Here is a 12,233-nt window from a genome sequence, read left to right on the forward strand (position 1 = left end):
CTAGAAGAAATGATGCTCTTAAATATACGGACCTGCTGTTTGTATTTTTACATAAAGACTGCTGACTTGTTGTCTGGGAAAAAAAAGAAAAAAAAACAGCATTAAAAGGTTAGCTCACACACATGCGTCGTGGTGCTCACATGAACGCACAATGGAGATTAATATTTTGCAAATAAAGTGGTAAATTTTTAAACCGCTGGAGTCACATGGATTACTTTAATGATGCCTTTACTACCTTTCTGTAGGCATTTGAATCCACATGAATTCGTAAAACTAATCCATGTGAATCCAGCGGTTTAGTCCAAATTTTCTGAAGAGACATGATATATTTATATGATGGACAGATTGAATTTAGGCTTTTATTCACATAAACATTGATCAGTGAACATAAACAAACCTGCTTGACACGTATCACTCCCTCCAGGAAATAAACGACACCATGGTTCTGGTTACTGATGGATTTATTGCACTTGTCATCCTTCTCTCCTTCGTCACATTCACCATCAATGAAATCCACCGTCAAACTACAGTATGACAATGTAAAAGACAAACACGTTCACAAACACTATAAAGAAGTAAATACAAACACACTTCGGGAATACGAAACGAAATACACATACCTCGCTGGCTGCATATAACCAAGAGGGAATGAGTTCACTTGAAATACCCGGTTCAAAAAACAAAAATGAAAAACATCTTTACTTCTTGGCTCAAAACACGAGTGACTCTTCTACTCCACACACGGAGAATAACTTCTCACAAAAAGTCTGTTTTTCCTGTTGCACCTTAAAAAGTGTCCGTGTGCAACGCAAAATGTACTTTAGTTCCTAGTTAACATCAACACTCAATATTCATGAACAGATTAAACAAATATAACAAAAACATGTTCAATAACAGAAATAATATGTATGGCAGTTATACTCCCACCAAATGACTATTTTGTCATTTCACCTCACAATTCAAACCTTTTCACACCTTAATTTTAATCATACAGTATACCTTAAACCTTACAGTAACATAAAATACTGTTTCCGTGAAATGGTAACCTTAACCTTTATTCTGCCTCAAGCAGTACAACTGTCTTTTGTACAGGCCTATCAAGGTAAACTGGCTTGAAAATGCGTCTTCCCTGGCTGTCTAAGGTCGAGTCACTAATTAACAGTTTCACCTTTCGAACCTTTCCATCAGTGCTCGGATACACCTGTGTCACCCTTGCCAATCTCCATTGGTTACGTGGAGAACTGTCCTCCTGCAGGATGACAATGTCGTTAACCTTCGTATTTCTCTTCTCTTTCTGCCATATTTGTCTTTGCTGAAGATTAAGGAGATACTCCTTCTTCCACCTTGTCCAAAACTCGTTTGCCAAAAACTGCACCTGGCGCCATCTCTTGCGCAAGTATAGATCCTGACTCACAAACTCACCTGGAGGTGGGAATATTATGTTAGACTTCATCATAAGAATGTGATTGGGCGTGAGAGGTTCAAGGCTTGTTGGGTCATTTAAATGCTCGGTTGTCAGAGGTCTGCTATTTATAATAGCCATCACTTCATATAGAAAGGTTCTGAGCGAGGCACTGTCGAGTCGTTTAGCAGACTGGTCAAGGATTGCAGTTAAGACACTTCTGATCGTCCTTATCTGTCTCTCCCATACACCTCCCATGTGGCTCGATGATGGGAAGTTCATTATGAACTCACATCCATGTTCCTTTAACTGTTCATGATCCAAGTTCTTCATTGCCTTCATGAACTCTCCTCTTGCACCTACGAAGTTTGTGCCTTGATCACATCTCAACTGTCTTACATGTCCGCGTATTGCGATGAATACACGCAATGCATTGATAAAGGCATCTGTAGTGAGGTCATCAAGCATTTCGATATGTATGGCTCTAGAGCACATACAGGTGAAAATAAGACCATATTTCTTTAGTTCCTTTCTTGCTTCCTTCACATAGAACGGTCCAAAGCAATCTATGCCACAATATGTGAAAGGAGGTGTCATTTCCATTCTTTCTTCTGGCAAATCTGCCATTTTTGGATCTTGTGTGTTCCTTCTGTACTTTCTGCATGTTGTGCACTTGTAAATGTGTGAGGCAACTGCTCTGCTGCATCCTATGACCCATACTCCATTGGATCGCAATTCATTGGCAGTTATTCCTCTTCCTTGATGATGCACGTTTTCATGGTAGTGCTTAATAAGCAACGATGATACATGACTCTTATTTGGCACAATGGCAGGATGCTTGACATGCGGATGAAGAACAGATCTTGTCAAACGCCCTCCAACCCTAAGCACACCATGCTCATCTACAAACGGACTCAGTTTGTGTAGTTTGTTTACTTTGTCTTTTGGTTTTACTTCCTTGCCTTGCTTTATACCTTTGATTTCACAGCTGAATGCTTCCCTCTGAACCAACTTGATTATAAACAGCTCTGCTTCCCTTCTTTCCTCAATACTTGTAGCTCCACTTACTTTATCTTTGATGCCCTTGATCTGCTTAGCATGGCGCTTTAGAAGAGCAATAGCCTTGACAGCTCTTTTCCAGTCAGAGAACTTTGTTAGACGTTCTAACAATGACCTCTCCTCCCTCACCTTGGTGTTGAGCACCAGGGCCTTCCGAAGTTCCGGATCATCATCATAGACTTCTCCCACCATAACATCTCCTCTGGGTAGCTCTCTTTCCCATAAGAAATCTGGGCCAGTGAACCAATTTGAAGCAACAAGCTGATCTGCGGAGAGACCTCTCGACGCATGATCCGCAGGATTATCTTCAGACCTTACAAAGTGCCATTGTTTAGGATCTGTAGTGGACTTGATTCGTTGGACTCTGTTCGCTACGAACACATGAAACCGTCTGGCATCATTGTTTATATAGCCTAGGACGACCTTCGAGTCAGTCCAAAAATGTTCTTGAAGACCCTCTATTTCAAGCTCATTTCTAAGCATAACACTTATTCTTGCTGCCACAACTGCAGCCGACAACTCAAGCCGTGGCACTGTGGTTACCTTGGTAGGAGCAACCCGTGCTTTTCCAATGACAAGCGTGCAGTGAACATCTCCCTTGACGTCGACTGCTCTGAGGTAAGTACATTCACCATAACCGATGACACTTGCATCTGAGAAGTGGTGAAGTTCGTACTGCTTGACATCCTTGAAGTTATCTGGGATATAGCACCTTCTAATCCTTACATTAGATAAGTTTCGAAGATCTTGTAGCCAGATTTCCCACTGTGATCTTAGCTCTTGTGGGAGTGGCTCATCCCAAGTTACTTTGTCTCGACACAGTTGTTGTAGGATCTGCTTTCCACAGAGAATAAAAGGCGCTACAAACCCCAATGGATCGTAGATGGAAGCTACTGTAGAAAGTACTCCTCTTCTGGTATTTGGGTGTTCCTTGACAGTCACTCTGAACTGGAAGTCATCAGAGGATACACACCATTGAACGCCAAGAGCTCTTTCCATGAGCGGCTCTCCCAAACCCAAATCCATATCTTTGACACTTTCAGCACACTCTTCCTTCGGTATGGATTTCATTACCTCCGTACTGTTGGAGATAAATTTGTGTAGTCTAAGTTTGCCTGTGCTGCAAAGGTCTCTCGCTTCCTTAATCAGTTGGATTGCTTCAGCGTCAGATGTTGCGCACACCAGTCCGTCATCAACATAAAAATTCCTTTGGATGAACTTAACAGTGCTTGGGTTAAATTTATCCTGACCTTGAGCGGCTAGATGCTTAAGTCCAAAATTGGCACATCCAGGTGAGGAGGCTGCCCCAAATAGGTGGACCTTCATCCGAAAAATTGAGGGTGGAGACTCTAGGTCACCGTTCTCCCACCATAAGAACCTGAGGTAGTCTTGGTGCTCAGGCCTTACATGGAACTGGTGAAACATTTTTTCCACGTCACACATGATGGCAATCGGGCCTTTGCGAAACCTACAAAGGACTCCCACCAAGGTGTTTGTAAGCTCTGGACCAGTAAGAAGTTGATCATTCAGTGACGTTTCTTGGAACCTTGCTGAGCAATCAAAGACCACTCGTATCTTCCCAGGCTTTTGGGGGTGGTATACGCCATGGTGGGGAATATACCAGACTGGTTGATTGTCAAGCTCTTCTTCAGGGACCTTTTCTGCGTCGCCACGAGCAATGATGTCTTTCATAAACCCCAAGTAGTCAGTGCAATATTGCTGGTCTCTCCTGAGCTTTCGTTCCAAGGACATTAGGCGTTGAACAGCACATGATTTATTATTTGGTAGGTTTGGTCTGTCTTGTTTGAAAGGTAAGGGCATTTCAAAATGACCATCTTGCTTCTGTCTGATTCCGTCTTTCAGTTTAGCCAAGAAGTGAAGATCTTCTTGAGAGAAGGTTGCCTCTTCTCCACCTCTCTCACTGAAATCAGATTCCAACATCTTAATTATGTCATCTGGAGTGACCATTTCACTGACCTGGGTATGGCAAACATAGTGTACTTCTCCTTTAAGCTGGACCATTGCATTCACTTCAGGCTTGATTTGTTTTACGATGATGCGGTGACTTACTCCAATTGCATCACCGTAGTGTTCACCTGGGTCACCATAACTCACTATGCTCCTACTTAAGTCAGTCTTCTGAGCAAATGGCTGGTTTTCCACTCCACAAACGACTTCTCGTGGCATTAGAGCTTGTGGGCAATTGTACCCTATCAACAGACCAATTTCGCAATCCTTTTGAGGCGCAATGTGGTCAGCAAGATGCTCCAAATGAGGCCATGCCTTTGCTGTCTCAGGCACTGGGATGTGTGTGCGATTAGCAGGTATGAAGTCACGAGTGTAAACTGTCGGCACTGTTAACTTCTTGGAGGAAAATAGGCCCCTTACTTGTAGGCTATTAAGTCTTTTACAGTGAATGATTGTCCCCTTTGACGACATCGTAGATAGTTTTAACTTCACTTGTTCAGTGTTTGTATCAAGAACACCTGCCACTTCATCAAGAATGAATGAAGTGTCACTCTGTGAATCTAACAGAGCATAGACGAGAACTTCCTTGTCTGGATCACTTGGCGTTGATACATAGACAGGTACTATTGCCGACGTCTGTGTAGTGTTGCACGGTGCACCGATACTTCAAAAGTATCGCGATACTCGGAAATTAAAAACTTCACGATACCTAAATTTATTAGTATCGATACTTCTAAGAATGACCGCGTTCCAGATTTGTAAGAGAGTATTGCATGTTGGTGTGTGCAACGCACGCTTCCAGTGCCTCCCTATGGACGTCTGTGTTTTTCTCCTCATGCGCGTGTGACAGGGCGCGTGAACTGAACGAGCAGAGAGAGAGAGAGAGAGAGAGAGTGAGCGAGCCCCGGTCGCGCGCGCGCACTCTCTCTCTCTCTGCGGAGCCAGGCGAAAGTATAAACAAGGCTTCACCGTCTCAAAACTAAGCGCTGTCTTGCTCTCTCTCTCTTTCCCTCGCACATATTAATCAAAATAATTCGACACGATGGTAAGGTCGGGAGACTAAAGTTTCATGTGGAGCATTCGGAGTTTTTTTTTTTTTTTTTTGAATTACCGCTGGGTGTAAATTGTGGTAAAATACGTTGCCTTATCTTCTCTGAATCGTTCCGCACATTCAGCTGACATAAACCACACTTTAAATAAACGAAAAAAACTATCCAGTCATGAAATGTTTTCTGTGATGACAGTGGGATGTAACCGCCTGGATAATCACACAACGCGCACACGTCCGATAATGACACGTCCAATTCGCGAACTAATGACTCATTTGAACCGATTCGTTTTAATGAATGGTTAAAACAACTGATCTGTCTGAATCGGTGTATAACTAATCGTTAACACTTTGTAATAAGGTTTCATTTATTACATAAATTACATAAAACAAATAAAAACACTTGTTTTTTCCCCCCGAAAAAGCATATGACTACTTTTTTCCACACAATGCTATCATGAATCGATAAGAGAATCGTTAAAGAATCGGATCGATAAGCAGAATCGTCAGTGGCATTGATATTGATAAAATCTTATGTTTCTTATGATAACTGAGATAATGCTGCTAAATTTATTTATTTTTTTACCTTGAATGTCATTGCTCTAATTTATTTTTTATATTTTTCATATTTCATATTTTGTTCAAATGGTTATTATAGCCTATCTGCTGTTCAAATGTTCATTTATTAGTGTGTTATGATTGGAATGTTGTCCCAGTTTTAAAATAAAGCACAGCAATGATATTTGAGAGTGTTTCTCCCTTTTCAGGAAAAGTATCGAAAAAGTATCGAAATCGCAATTCTTGACTTGGTATCGGTATCGAAACAATAATTTTGGTATCGTGACAACACTACGTCTGTGTACTATTAGTATCTTGAACAACTCTGTTAGAGGTTGTTTCCTTTGTGACGTCTTGTGGTTGAATTCTTTCCTTAGATTGTTCTTTCTTTAGTTCTTGGACCCTTTTTGAACGTTCTTCGTGCAGACATGTGGGGTGCCTCTTTAAGCAAGAATCGCAGACCATCCGGTTACTACAGCTCTTAGACTGGTGGCCAGGGCTCAAACAGCCGAAGCACAGTTTTTCACTTTGCATAAATTTCATGCGGTCAGCAACTGGCTTCTCTCTTAATTTGTAGCACTTGTGTAAGCTGTGTCCTGGTTTTTTACAAAACACACATGTGACTATTTTCCTTTCACTGGTGTTTGTTGTGAAGATCTTGGCACCTACGGTTTGGTTCTTGGAGGTCATAATGTTCTGGCTCCTGCTCTTTGCTTTATCTGACTCACTTTGCCGTAATGCATGGAAGGATGTAATGGGGTTGCAAGCGATTGCTAGCCTCCATTGAAAGGAACGTCACAAAATAACTGAAGTTTGGGAACCTTCCGTGTTCAAGTTGATATTGTGTGGCCTTTCGGTTCCATCCGGAGCTTAACCAGTCGGGTAACTTGGCAGTAAGTTTTTGATTCTCAATTCCATCATTAAGAATGTGGAGACTGTCATTTTTAGCCATAGCACTTTCACAACTGCGTAAAAGGTCCACAAATTTTCTCAACTCAGCACTCTCTCTTGAAGCTATTTTTGGCCATGTATGTAATTTGTCTCTGAAAGCCTTGGCAATTACAAAGGGTTGGCCATATCTTTCATTGAGCAGGTCCCATGCTGCATTGTATGAATCTTCTGAACCAGCCAGAAAATGACCTTCTAAGGCTTCTCTAGCAGCTCCTCCGACATATTTTTGAAGGAAGAAGACCTTCTCTGCGGTTGGAATGTTCTTTTTCTCTATAAGTGTCTGAAAGGATGATTTCCAATGATTAAAGTTAAGTGGATCTCCACTAAAGATCGAAGGCTCTGGAATGGGTAACCTGTTTGCTGTCATAGCTTCAGCTAAGACCTTCACCAGCTCTCGCATGTCATCTTGGAGTTCACTTTTTGGAGTCACATCTCTGAGTGGTGGTGGATGCTGATCAGCAATAGTCGCTTGATTGATTATCTGCATATCTGTAGGCAACTCAGCCTCAAAGTTTTGTGGTACAAAGTCTTGGGTTGGATACAACTCATTTGCATTGTACACTCGAAGCTTTGCTTTGGCTGCATTAAACCTCTTTAACTCTTCCAAACGCTCAAGCTCTCTTTTCAGATTTTCAACTGACCTTCTTCTTGCAGTATTCTCTTCATGCTGTCTCTTTAACAGAGCAGCCTCTTGTCTCTCTCTTTCTATCTTGCGTTCGATTTCTTCCTTTTCTCTTTGAAGACGGCGAGTAGATGCAGCTGCTTCTTGGTCTGCAACTATCGACTTATCCTCAGCTTCAAGTCTCTGCAATTCTGCTTGGTGGCTTTCTTGCTCACCCATAATCTTCAATACAGCCTGTGTATGTGCATACTCAGCAGCAGCTTCTTGTCTTTTGGATGAGGATACAGCAGAGTGGATGGAATTAGGCTTAGAATTATTGCCCTGAAATGAAACACTGGAGGTTGAAGACGCGAATACAGATGAAGCATCAGGCCAAATAATTACCTCCTCATTTCCTTGAATTTGAGACTGTGCATTCTGTATTACAATTCTGGTTACGGATGCACATCTGTCCAACTTGCGTCTCATATCATGAGCAGGGCTGTCAATCTTTCGATATTCATCATAAACACTGTTCAGCTCAGATTCTTCTCTTTGAATGCCTTTAATGTGTTCTTGGAGGATATCACTGGGATCTTGTTTGATTACAGATTTCTTAGCCACCTTAGTCAAAACCTTCCAGCGTTCATAAACTTTCAAAGCGAAGTGATAATCCTTTCATCTTTTCATTCTGAAATTCCTTTCCCTTTTCTGTTAATTTTCTATCTCTTTCACTTCTACGAGGCTCTGCAGGCTGTACTGCTTGTTGTACAATGATAGACTTCTCTGTCACTTGTTCTTTTTCACTTGTTTGTGACATCTTACATTATCTGGGAATTGCCTGTACACACTTAACATTAGCTGCGAATTTAACAGCAGAATTTCCCTTTTTATTTTTTTATAATCAAATTCAATTAGGTCAATGTCCTTTAGATAAATCCTTCAATTAAAGCAAACATTGTAAAGGCTTGGTAATATTGCATGGTCAATTACACTTGACAAGATGCTTATGGCCACATTTAAGTGAACGTGCTTAGAAAATAATAAAAACTTCACACAAAAAACAAAAACAAAAAAATAATATTGGCTTGCTTAAATGTGCACAAATAATTCTCCCTTTTCCAAGTTATCACTTACTTTCTTCAGTAGACAAAATCAATAAATTCCCCTCATACAATTTAAACCACAGTTATTATTATTAAGGTTACACAGTCTCTTGTAGTGTTCAAAACTTATTGTCACCTTTCAGAACACAAGCTTACGTGTCTGACTTATGGACGTCTTAATGAAACACTGAGAAATGCAGGTCCTTAACGGTAAACGTGGGCTTATCTGTGTAACGTTACATCCCGTCTTGCCGAGTTGTGACACATCAGGTCCGGGCCGAGCACGAGCAGGTTCGGGAACGTTGACGCAGGTCCGAGTTTGACTATCACTCCCTCCAGGAAATAAACGACACCATGGTTCTGGTTACTGATGGATTTATTGCACTTGTCATCCTTCTCTCCTTCGTCACATTCACCATCAATGAAATCCACCGTCAAACTACAGTATGACAATGTAAAAGACAAACACGTTCACAAACACTATAAAGAAGTAAATACAAACACACTTCGGGAATACGAAACGAAATACACATACCTCGCTGGCTGCATATAACCAAGAGGGAATGAGTTCACTTGAAATACCCGGTTCAAAAAACAAAAATGAAAAACATCTTTACTTCTTGGCTCAAAACACGAGTGACTCTTCTTCTTCTTCTTCTTCTTCTTCTTTTTTGTTTTATTGGCAACCGCACTTTACAGTGCATTACTGCCATCATCAGGTAGCTTGGATCAGAAACACCTCCTATTTTCTTAACATTTCTACCCCTCCCCACCCCTAAAGAGAGGAGGAAAAAAAAAAAAATATATATATATATATATATTTAACCCACTGACGCTGCGTGTTCAGCTCCTCCAGTTTCCACCCCACCTCCCTTTAACTCCCACTTCTCACCAAACCTTACTTAACCTTCGGATTAACTTTTCCTTGTCCCACACTTTACTTCATACACATCTCTCTACAAGCCTATACTTATTAATCCTACACTCTTTTCATTAAACCTGTATTGTTCAGAAACTGAAACAACACATTGACTGTACTATTTCCTACATTTGAGTCTAATATATTCTTTAATGCTAACTCTTTCCCTTCATTTTTCCATACTTCTTCTCTTAGCACTTCTCTTTCTTCTTCATAACCCTTACAATTAATAATCACATGTTCCACAGATTCACTCTGTCCGCATTTATCACATAATCCTGTTGGATGCTTAGATATTAAATGTAATGTTTTATTCAAACCTGTATGTCCCACTCTTAGTCTTGTAATTACACTTTCCTCCCTTCTATTTCTCCCTTTTTTCCTCCCTTCTCCCACTTTCTTTTGTATTGCATATAAATGTCTCCCTTTACTCTCATTATCCCAATATTGTTGCCACTTTTTAATCACTTTCTCTTTTATTACTGATTTTATTTCTTTTATACTATGTGGTATCTCAATTTCTACCATTTCCTCATCTACTGCTTGTTTAGCCAATTTATCTGCTTCTTCATTTCCTTTAAGTCCCACATGGGCTGGCACCCACATAAAATGTACTTGTATTTTACTTTGCTTCAACTCAAAGAGATTTTGCAGGATTTCCATCATTAAATCTGGTCTTGATTCTGATTTTTGATTATCAATACTGACTATTGCTGAATATGAATCTGAACATATGATCGCATTATTAATTCTCCTTTCTTTAACTAATTGCACTGCTAACAAAATAGCCATCAGCTCACCAGTATATACTGATAACTGATCACTAATTCTAGCTTTTTTCCTCACAAGTAACTTTTGTACATATACTGCCACTCCTATTCTCTCTCCTTTTTTGGAAGCATCCGTGTATATCTGTATATGATCTCCATACCTAATTCTTAAATACTCATTTGCTCTCATTACTTCCATCTCCTTATTTCCTTCACTCTGTCTTATCTTCAGTAATGTTAAATCTACTCCTGGTTGAGGAAGAATCCATAGAGGGGTATGCGGATACATTACTCTTGGCACACTTCTATAATTGTCTATCCCCATCTCTTTAATATCTTCTTCTACCACCCATCCAAAACTCTTGTGTCTATTCATCCCTTGTTCCCAACATATTCCTAATATTTTCCTTGTTGGATGCCTCTCATCCTGACTATTTAGATTTGTCCAATAAACAGCCATTAACTGTTGCCTTCTGATATTAAGCGGCATTTCATTTACCTCCACTTGCATTGCTGCTATAGGTGTAGTTGAACATGCTCCACAGCAAATTCTCAATGCCTGTGCTTGAATTCTGTCTAACTTCACTTACTGTGACTTTGCCGCCAACCCATATGCCACACTTCCATAATCTAGCACAGATCGTATCATTGCTACATATACTGTTTGAAGCGCCCCTCTATCTGCTCCCCACTCTTGTCCTGCCATACATTTCATTACATTTATAACTCTTTTGCACTTATTTACTATCTTATGAATATGCTCTTTCCACGTAAGTCTAGTATCCAGCCATAATCCCAAGAATCTAACTGATGCCACTCGTGCCATTTCATTGTTGTATATCTTTAACCTACACTCATTTTCTACTTTCTTGTTGGAAAATATAACACTTTGTGACTTCTCCACAGATAACTTAAATCCCCACTTATATGACCATTTTACCACCTCATCCACCGCCTTCTGCATTTTCCCCATAATAAACTTTTTATTTCTTCCTCTGAACCACAAAGCCCCATCATCTGCAAACAATGATCTACCAACACTCCTATCCACCTTACTAAATATATCATCTATCATTATTATAAAAAGGACTGGACTTATTACACTTCCCTGAGGAGTGCCATTTTCTACAATTCCTTGAGATGATATAGAATCTCCCACCCTCACTCTTATTACTCTTTCCTTAAGGAAGTCATTAATCCAATTGAACATTTTTCCCCCTACCCCCATCTCCTCCAACTTAATCATAAGACCCTCCCTCCACAACATATCGTAAGCTTTTTCAATATCGAGAAACACAGCAATTACTGATTCTCTATTTGATAGAGCTTTCTTTATTTCTGCCTCCAAACACATTACCGGATCCATAGTTCCTCTTCCTACCCTAAACCCACTTTGATAAGGTGTTAATTTGCCTTCTTTTTCCAAAAAATATACTAATCTATCCGTTATCATTCTCTCCATCACTTTCCCTAAATGAGAAGTAAGAGCTATTGGTCTATAGTTACCTGGCTTACTAAGATCCTTCCCTTGTTTCCTTATTGGCAGTATCAGTGCTTCTTTCCAACTTTGTGGTAACACCCCCATTTCCCATACTTTATTATAAAACTCTAACATTACTCTCAATGATTCATCACTTAACTGTCTAAGCATATTATAACTGATTGCATCTTGACCCGGAGTAGTTTCTCTCATTCTCCTCAGTGCTCGTTTTAGTTCGGTTAATCCAAACGGGACATCCAATACATTATCTCTTTCCTCTCTCATTTCCAATAAATGAGGATGTTCTCTTAAAGTTTCCTCCCTTTCCCTCTTAAATTCTTCAGACAGATTTTCTGTACTATTTACTTTTA

The 12,233-nt window shown here is 40.2% G+C and overlaps 2 long non-coding RNA genes across 2 annotated transcripts; both read right to left on the bottom strand.

The window, feature by feature from the left end:
• Positions 1-443: 443 nt before the first annotated feature.
• LOC130077691 (uncharacterized) lies at positions 444-710 on the bottom strand. Its single transcript, XR_008805819.1, has 2 exons — positions 621-710; positions 444-524 (listed from the first exon to the last, which is right to left on the bottom strand). It is a non-coding gene; the product is annotated as an uncharacterized LOC130077691 (long non-coding RNA).
• Positions 711-9,051: 8,341 nt separating this feature from the next.
• Positions 9,052-9,318, bottom strand: LOC130077689 (uncharacterized). Its single transcript, XR_008805818.1, has 2 exons — positions 9,229-9,318; positions 9,052-9,132 (listed from the first exon to the last, which is right to left on the bottom strand). It is a non-coding gene; the product is annotated as an uncharacterized LOC130077689 (long non-coding RNA).
• Between the last annotated feature and the right edge of the window lie 2,915 nt (positions 9,319-12,233).

The sequence above is a fragment of the Rhinichthys klamathensis genome, unplaced genomic scaffold (assembly GCF_029890125.1).
Source record: "Rhinichthys klamathensis goyatoka isolate OS25496 unplaced genomic scaffold, OSU_Roscu_1.1 h1tg000768l_1, whole genome shotgun sequence".
Classification (NCBI taxonomy): Eukaryota; Metazoa; Chordata; class Actinopteri; order Cypriniformes; family Leuciscidae; genus Rhinichthys; species Rhinichthys klamathensis.